The 7,164-nt window shown below is 35.1% G+C and overlaps 1 protein-coding gene across 7 annotated transcripts in view; it reads left to right on the top strand.

Moving 5' to 3' along the window:
* PTBP3 (polypyrimidine tract binding protein 3) overlaps nt 1-7,164 on the top strand; it is a 49,153-nt gene that overhangs the window by 1,665 nt on the left and 40,324 nt on the right. For all 7 annotated transcript variants that reach the window (XM_039567342.1, XM_039567341.1, XM_039567339.1 and 4 more), the window contains one exon: nt 2,011-2,103. The gene's annotated coding sequence lies outside the window, so the exon portion shown is untranslated. Of the gene's footprint in view, nt 1-2,010; nt 2,104-7,164 lie in introns of those variants that run through there.

The following is a 7,164-nucleotide window of genomic DNA, read 5'->3' as shown; positions in this document are numbered from 1 at the left end:
ACAGTTGTTTTTATTCTTAGGTTGTGGAATTGCTGTCTAATGTGGGCGTATGGTTCCTATGCTGCCATACAACTTGTATGATGGGTCTCTTCTCCCAAGTATTAAAAAAAAAAAAAATTCATAAAGGTTTTATTATTTCAGTTGAGAAAGGAGGGAAAAAGGGTAATCTATCAGTTGATGTACTGCCCTGAAATACTAATAAAGATAGCTTCATGTTGACATTCTTTCTGGTTTGGGTAGAAATGATGCAAGTAAAGTATGTGTAGTTCTTGAACTGTACAAATGTAACATCTCAAAGTAGAACCTCCCTAATGCACTTCCTTTTCTAAGAGTAAAACAAAGACTGTAGACATATTAGAGGTGAAGCAACTGAGTGTTTTTGAGGAAATTTTCTGAAGAGTCTTTTATGTGTTTCAGTGAAGTACAGGTGGTTGGTGATAACTGCAAGTTTGAGTATGTTCCGAGATGCAAAGTGCTGCCTGAGATGCTTCAGGAAGACCTGGGGCTTTGGGGTGATTTGGGGGTGGGTTTTTTTTGTCAGAAGATGCTAAATACCTTCTGAGAATTGAATTTCATTGGGTGATCTCCAAACTGTTAGTTGAAAATGCAAGGTGTTACGATAACTGTTGGTTAAAACTGCCTTAGTAAACCTAAAGTAAAACAAAATCTTTCATAAGCTGTCTTGTGGCTTATTCTCAAGGGCACTTAATCAAAAAATTAGAAAGAAAAAAGTAAAAGAAGAAAAATTGCACTTCCTAGCTGCATTAATGCCAAAATGAAATAGAGCCATTAATTTGTTTCTGTGGAATGCTGAGGCTAATTTAGATCCAAACCTTCTATTTAGGGGTAAGAATACATGAAAGTGAACACAGAGAAATCATTTTATTTGGATCAGAAAATTTCTGTAGAAAACTATGAGAATTTCAGTTTTATGTTAAAGAAATTGGGTCTTTATTTAAGCTTATTGCCTTAAGAGGAAAATGTGACTCAAGTTAAACTGATAAAATTCAAACAAACCAGAATGATGTGAGCTGTAATTTTTTGTTGACTATCAAAAGCAGGCCAGATATGTACCTAGACCTATGGGGTTTTATAATTGAGGTTAGTGGCCTCCTTGTGGGTTAGTAAGTGGGGAAGATCAGGAACAACACTAAACACAGCAGCTGTATTTATATTTTCAAGTTAGATTCAGTCATTCCGGTACCAGAAGTCTTCAGGTTTAACAACACTCTGGAATTCTGGAAGATGATGCTTTTAAAGAGTCATCAACCACTTCCATATAATTATCCATATGTTTCTGGCTCATGAGCCTTTTTTTGATTTATTTTCTATATAGAGTTACATAATTTGCTTTTTTCTGTAGTTACTTCATAAATACCTGTTTTTAAGCCACTTTGAGCTACGTGGTTGTGGGAAACAGTATAGCCTAGTATGAATGAAGTTATCCCTCCTTATGAGCTCACTGTTCACTCACAACTTGTTTATTACTACTGTCTGATATAAGCAGAAACATGAAAATAGAAAAATATAAATAAATCTCCTAGTTTCCCTAGCAGTTGACAAATTGTCATTCATTTGATTTGGTCTGTAGTCGAGAAAATTAATCTGCTTTGTGTACCCCATCTGGGGAGATAAGCAGTTGATTTGGGTTGTACCAGGGAGTATTTATCAGGTGTTCTGCTGACCTAATCCTGTGTTAAGTGATAAGCACAAGTGTGTATTCATCAACTTTCTTTTAAAGGATATCCTGATTAAACATAATGTTGTGTCAAAACATGAGGATGGGAGTTAGTTATGTCATAAAATTATGCCTACAGTTGCTTTTTCAAGGTACACTTCTTAATTCTTTTGCACTCGTTAACTGTTGCATGTAATTGCACTCTTGCTTTTGGTTTTCCTGCTTTTGACCACTGTATATATTTTGTACTTTTAGTTTCATTTTGTGCTGCATATTTTTTATGAAAGGCTATATTTAAGAGGCTTTTTTTCCTTCTTCTTTTCTCATTTCAGCATGTGAAAAGTGTGCCTATTTCTTCAGGTCTGTGGACGTGAGTTTTACATTGGAGTTAGAGGCAGCATTTTTGGCACTGCTTTGCAGAGTGGGTAGGTGAAAAAGTATTTTGTCTACTCCTGTTGATACCACTCTTCCCTGCTCTTGCTGTTTCCCTCTTGGCTGAAGTTGTTCAAACTCAGGTGTGCTGCCAAAAGAGGAGCACCATCCTCAACAGCGCATTTCTGCACCTCCCTCATAGTGTAGCAACTGTCACATGTGAACTGCATGGTAAATTAAATTATTCTGGTACCATGCTGCTTTGCAGTTGTTAGTCACTGCACTGAGAGTCATGAAAACACAAGGGTGAGGAATGACATGACTGCCTTTGCTCACTGCAGCCATAGATCAGCTTAAACTGACCAGGAAACCTCACCCTAAATTTCTTGTGAAAGCCTATGGAATGAATGCTCATATAATTCAATAAACCAACCATTATCTTTGCAATTAACTTCCTTAGTCACACTGAACTGCTAGTAATTTGTTACCATTCTTACTCCTTAAAAGACATGGTGTATTGCAATGGTATTTAAAGTCAATGAGAAGATAGATCATTCTTTCTGACACTGAATAGCAGAAGCAAAGGAGCCAGATTTGTGTTTGCATATGTACGCTCTGTGGAAGTGTGCATACTTCACACGAGTGCACAGGTGTATGGTGAGCTCAGTGCTCTCTATTAGGATCTTACCATTTAAATGAGACATTACTATTTTCTTGGAAGGTGGATTGCATTAATGATGGGAATAAGGCTGAACCAAAACCAGTTCACATATAGGCAGAAATCAAATCTTATCACGTCTGCTTTGGATGGGACCAGACCATATAGCAAAATCAGGGAATGGTAACCCTTTCCTTGTCTATAGGTTGCATGGTAGCTACAGTTGAAGTGGCACATGAGAAGGATGTGACAAAATTTTAGAATATTGCTCCAGCTTTTGATTCCAGCTTACTAGGTGGTTCCTAGACTGCAATACTTTGGAAAAGACAATAAATATTTTTGAAGCGAGAATTCAAAGCACATTTTTGCACATGTCCAGAGTGATAACATATTTCATGGGCTGCATTTGAATGTGTAAATTATGCTTCAACACTGAGATACAGACTCTCCTGTCTTAAAGGTCTTTTCCAACCTAGGTGATTCTATGGTTCTTTATGTCTTCAGGCTTTTAACCATAGTATTTTCTAGTACTAAAAACACTAACAATACTGTTGGGCAGTTAGCATAAATGCATGATGGTACAGTGATGCCAAAGACTACTGAAAAGGAAAACAATATAGCATCCAAGTATTTTGTTGACTTGTAACATTAAGAGGTGACTTAGTTTAATTAATAGATTACATGTAATCCCTCTTGGCTTTTTTAGGCCTTCTTTGTCTTCCTGACTGTGTTCAGCTTAATTACAATTTTGCTTCTGTATGGGTTTCTTTTCCATTTCTGTAGGTTTTTTGCTGGTTCACTTCCTCATTTTATTATGCAAGATACAGCATTCATTTTCTCACTCTCTTGATCTGTCAGTTCACGTGTTTCTATTTTATAGTCTCTAATTTGTCTTTCTTGCTCCATGGGTACAGGCAGGTTGTTTGTTCTGATCTTATGTTACCAGGAAAACTACTCTAGCTTCATGTCTATTCCTTCCCCATCATCTCAGTTAGCTGTCCTTTCCCAAAACACAGTCAATGTTGAAGTAATTACTGTGGAGTTATTCAGTACACAGTATATGACCTTAGACATGGTGAAAGCTGTAGTGCAAAACTTAGTTTCTGTGGAGGAAACTTCTTGAACTCAAAAGTAGGTGATATGCTCATTTTTCATTTGATTTCTGTCAGTGCTAGAAATTTTTTTTCTGTGTAATAAAACCTCGTAGAAAAACTGAGTTGTCTTAATTGTCATTGGTTTGAAATTCTGTCATAGAAGATTCTCTTTCTATATAATTTTCTTCTACTGTGTACAACCCTGCTTGTAAATGTACAATGGTTTTCTAAAATAGAAAACAAATGTATGGAAGTAAAATTAAGTGCTTTAAAAATACGAAAGTAACTTGAAAATAAGTCTTCATTGGTAAATGTTTTCTGCAGTGTTCCATAACATACTGTCTGTAGGGAAATCACTTTGCTCATGGTAATTTTTCTGTTGCCATCACATAAAGTAGCTTTCAACTGTATGTGTGTATATTTATATGTATGTACAGTAATGGGACTTCTATGCAAAGGTTACCCTGTCTGTATTGTTCCTCTGTAGTCTCTGCTCTATGTAGCTTGTTTTTGCTGTATAGTGGTTGCTCTCTGTAGGGCTGAGGATTGGGCAATAAATGCAGGTTTTGGTGTAAAATCCTTAAGTAACAACATTATAATTCATTAGGAATTTTTTGTTTTTGTGAACTTTACTTAAGACAAACATAGGGTTCATCTATTTTGTGTACAGAATTGGTATTTTTAGTACCTGTGTGTAACAAGTGTAGCCTAATGTGTTGTGAATGATGATGTTATGTTCTCTTGGAAGAGATATTTTTCGTGGTACTGGTTGCTGTTCCAGTGTGTACCTTAAAATACAAGGAGAGCAACTCAGAACACACAGACACATACACAAAAAGAAGCAGAGTCCTCAAAGCATGCAATCCAAAGACTAGATTTGAACTGTCCTAGACTGAAAAGTGTTAGTCGTTTAATTTTCAAATAAATGGTCAAATTTAAAACTGTAGACTTTCCAAAGGTGGTAACTGTTTAATAACCAGTAGTTTATAGAACACAGAGTGTTAATAGGGTGCATGGGTTTAAATAATTGATAAAATTCAGGAGTTGTATTTGCTTCATAGGTTTTCTTCTCAGAAGCATGTTTCTTGCATAGCTGGTTGTATGTTTTACTGTTAAATCACTTCACAGTATACTTCAATCAAGGAAAAATAATTTTTTTACCAACTAACTTGTGTCTTCCATTGAGAGGTGGAAGAAATGAAGATTGTTAGGGGATATATTACCGTGAAGTAAAACTGAAGGGAAAAGTTAGTATTGTGTGACTGGTGTAATATTTAGGTGAAGGAATAAGCAAGAAGAAGAACTTGTCCGTGTATACTGAAAAGATGAAGCATTCATTTTAACAAAAGATTCGGGTTTTCTGGATATGGGGGAGAATGTAAACAAAAATAGGGGTTTATTGATGCTGTGCTATCTCTTGAGTCTCCCAGCAGGCTGAGATTATGACTTTTCCCTCATTTATGAGACTTGTGTATTAATACAGAAGCTTCCATCTAAAGGATGTTCCTTACAGGAGCTAGTTTATTACTAGTTGTTCCAAAAGATGAAGTGGAGGTGGGCCCGAGGAACACAGACCACTGCATGAGAGAGTTTCTCAGAGTGAGAAACTGATCAGAAACTTTGCTAAGGAAGCAAAGAGGAAACCAAACACATGAGACAGAAAGGACAAGAGCTGTGGGATTCATAGGTGTGACATGTTTTCCTTGCGTACAACACTACTCTCCTACAAAGCATTAAGGAGTAATTAAAAATTCAGCTTGTGAGTAGAAATGTTGAATCTATTGTTGATCTTAAGGCAAATCTTTCACCTGCTAGAACAAGGGCTTATTCAAGTCATACTTAATTTATGTGATACACATCATCAAACAGACTTTTATTACTTTCCAATCTCTTGACTTTAAGTGTGCAATTCTTAGAGCTTTTAGTCCTAGATTTAAATGATTGATTGTGCATATAAATTTTCCTTTTAAAACATATAAACATTCTTCTCTTGTGCAGGAAATATTTAATTCTGAAGCTGAAAATTCAATCATCAAAAACCGTAGTCAAGAACATGTGTCTTTAGAGTGTCACAGTTAAGTTCAGACTGGAAATTTTTTTTTAAAACTATTTGTAAGGCTCTGAAAATTTGTAAGTTAGATAAAGTGGTTTCATGCTTTTAAGCTAAATGATCAATCAGTTGAGAGTCAAATCTTTTTGGTAGCTTCCTAAGAATCTGTTATGGTTTTTGGATAGGTAGGTAGTGAGTTTCCTCCCCCTCAATATTACTTTCTTAAACTAAGCTGTGTACATTTAGTTCTGCAAAACAATAGGAATCAGACTAACAAAAGTAGTTGTCTTTTATGCTGCAAGGTGTAGCTGCTGATAAACACTGTATCCTGGAATCCTGTTTCTGAATTTTTCTGTTTTTAGAAGGAACTAGAGTTAAAAATGAATGATAAAAGGGATGCTTCAGATAGCAATTTTGCAGAAATTTTGATTGCTGCTGTGATCCAGCTAGTTGTTTTCTTTCTCTTTCTTCATGCTGTGTAAGTTAAATGATTTCCTTTGCAAGAGGAAAGAAAATAATCCACAGTTCATCACATTTTAATTTTTATCACAGTGGGTTTTTTTCTTCCTTTAGGCTGTTTACCATTACCTTTGTGTAATTTGCTAACATATTTCAAATTTTTTTTAATACAGCGTTGTTACAGATCTTTTAGCAGTTGATTTAAATGGAAGAATCTTTTTGTAGCCTTTCACACACACTACTTCTTTTGTTATATCCCTTCCTGGGTTTTGCTGTTACCGTATTGTTTGGCATTAGTGTTGTGTTTTTGTCCTGTTTCTTTCTGCTGTACTTCTTTTTCAATTTTAATCTTTAATAATAAATTATAAACCAGATTGTCCAGTTACGGTACTTTATAAGGCTATGTAAATTTTCTTTTGAACAAATTCAAGAGGTGATTTATTGGGATCCTTACTGGTGATTTATTTGGGATCCTGGATGTTTAGAGCATGACTTGTGCATAGCAAAGTATGAAATGATGCAAAACCCTACACAGTGTGGCATTGTATAGATACATTTGTGACTTCAAGTATAAAACCTTTAAATATAAAGCCAAGTGTATTCATCTGTACAGGACTTCATTCTGTATGGTGTTTATTTACAGATATGTCCCATATTCAATTGCTTATTAAGAATTAGAATGAAGATTTTTAGTAAAAATTGTGTTGAGCATTCTATTGATAATTTGAAAAAGATATATATGTGAAAGGAATGTATTGCAGTAACTTTAGTAAATTTTCTTAACAAAAAACCTGTGTTAACTCGTGAGGGAATCTTAATCTTCATATATTTAAAGGTTAAACTTGCTAGGAAG

The sequence above is a fragment of the Corvus cornix genome, chromosome Z, assembly GCF_000738735.6.
Source record: "Corvus cornix cornix isolate S_Up_H32 chromosome Z, ASM73873v5, whole genome shotgun sequence".
Taxonomy (NCBI): Eukaryota; Metazoa; Chordata; class Aves; order Passeriformes; family Corvidae; genus Corvus; species Corvus cornix.
This window is presented reverse-complemented; position numbering and strand designations above follow the sequence as displayed.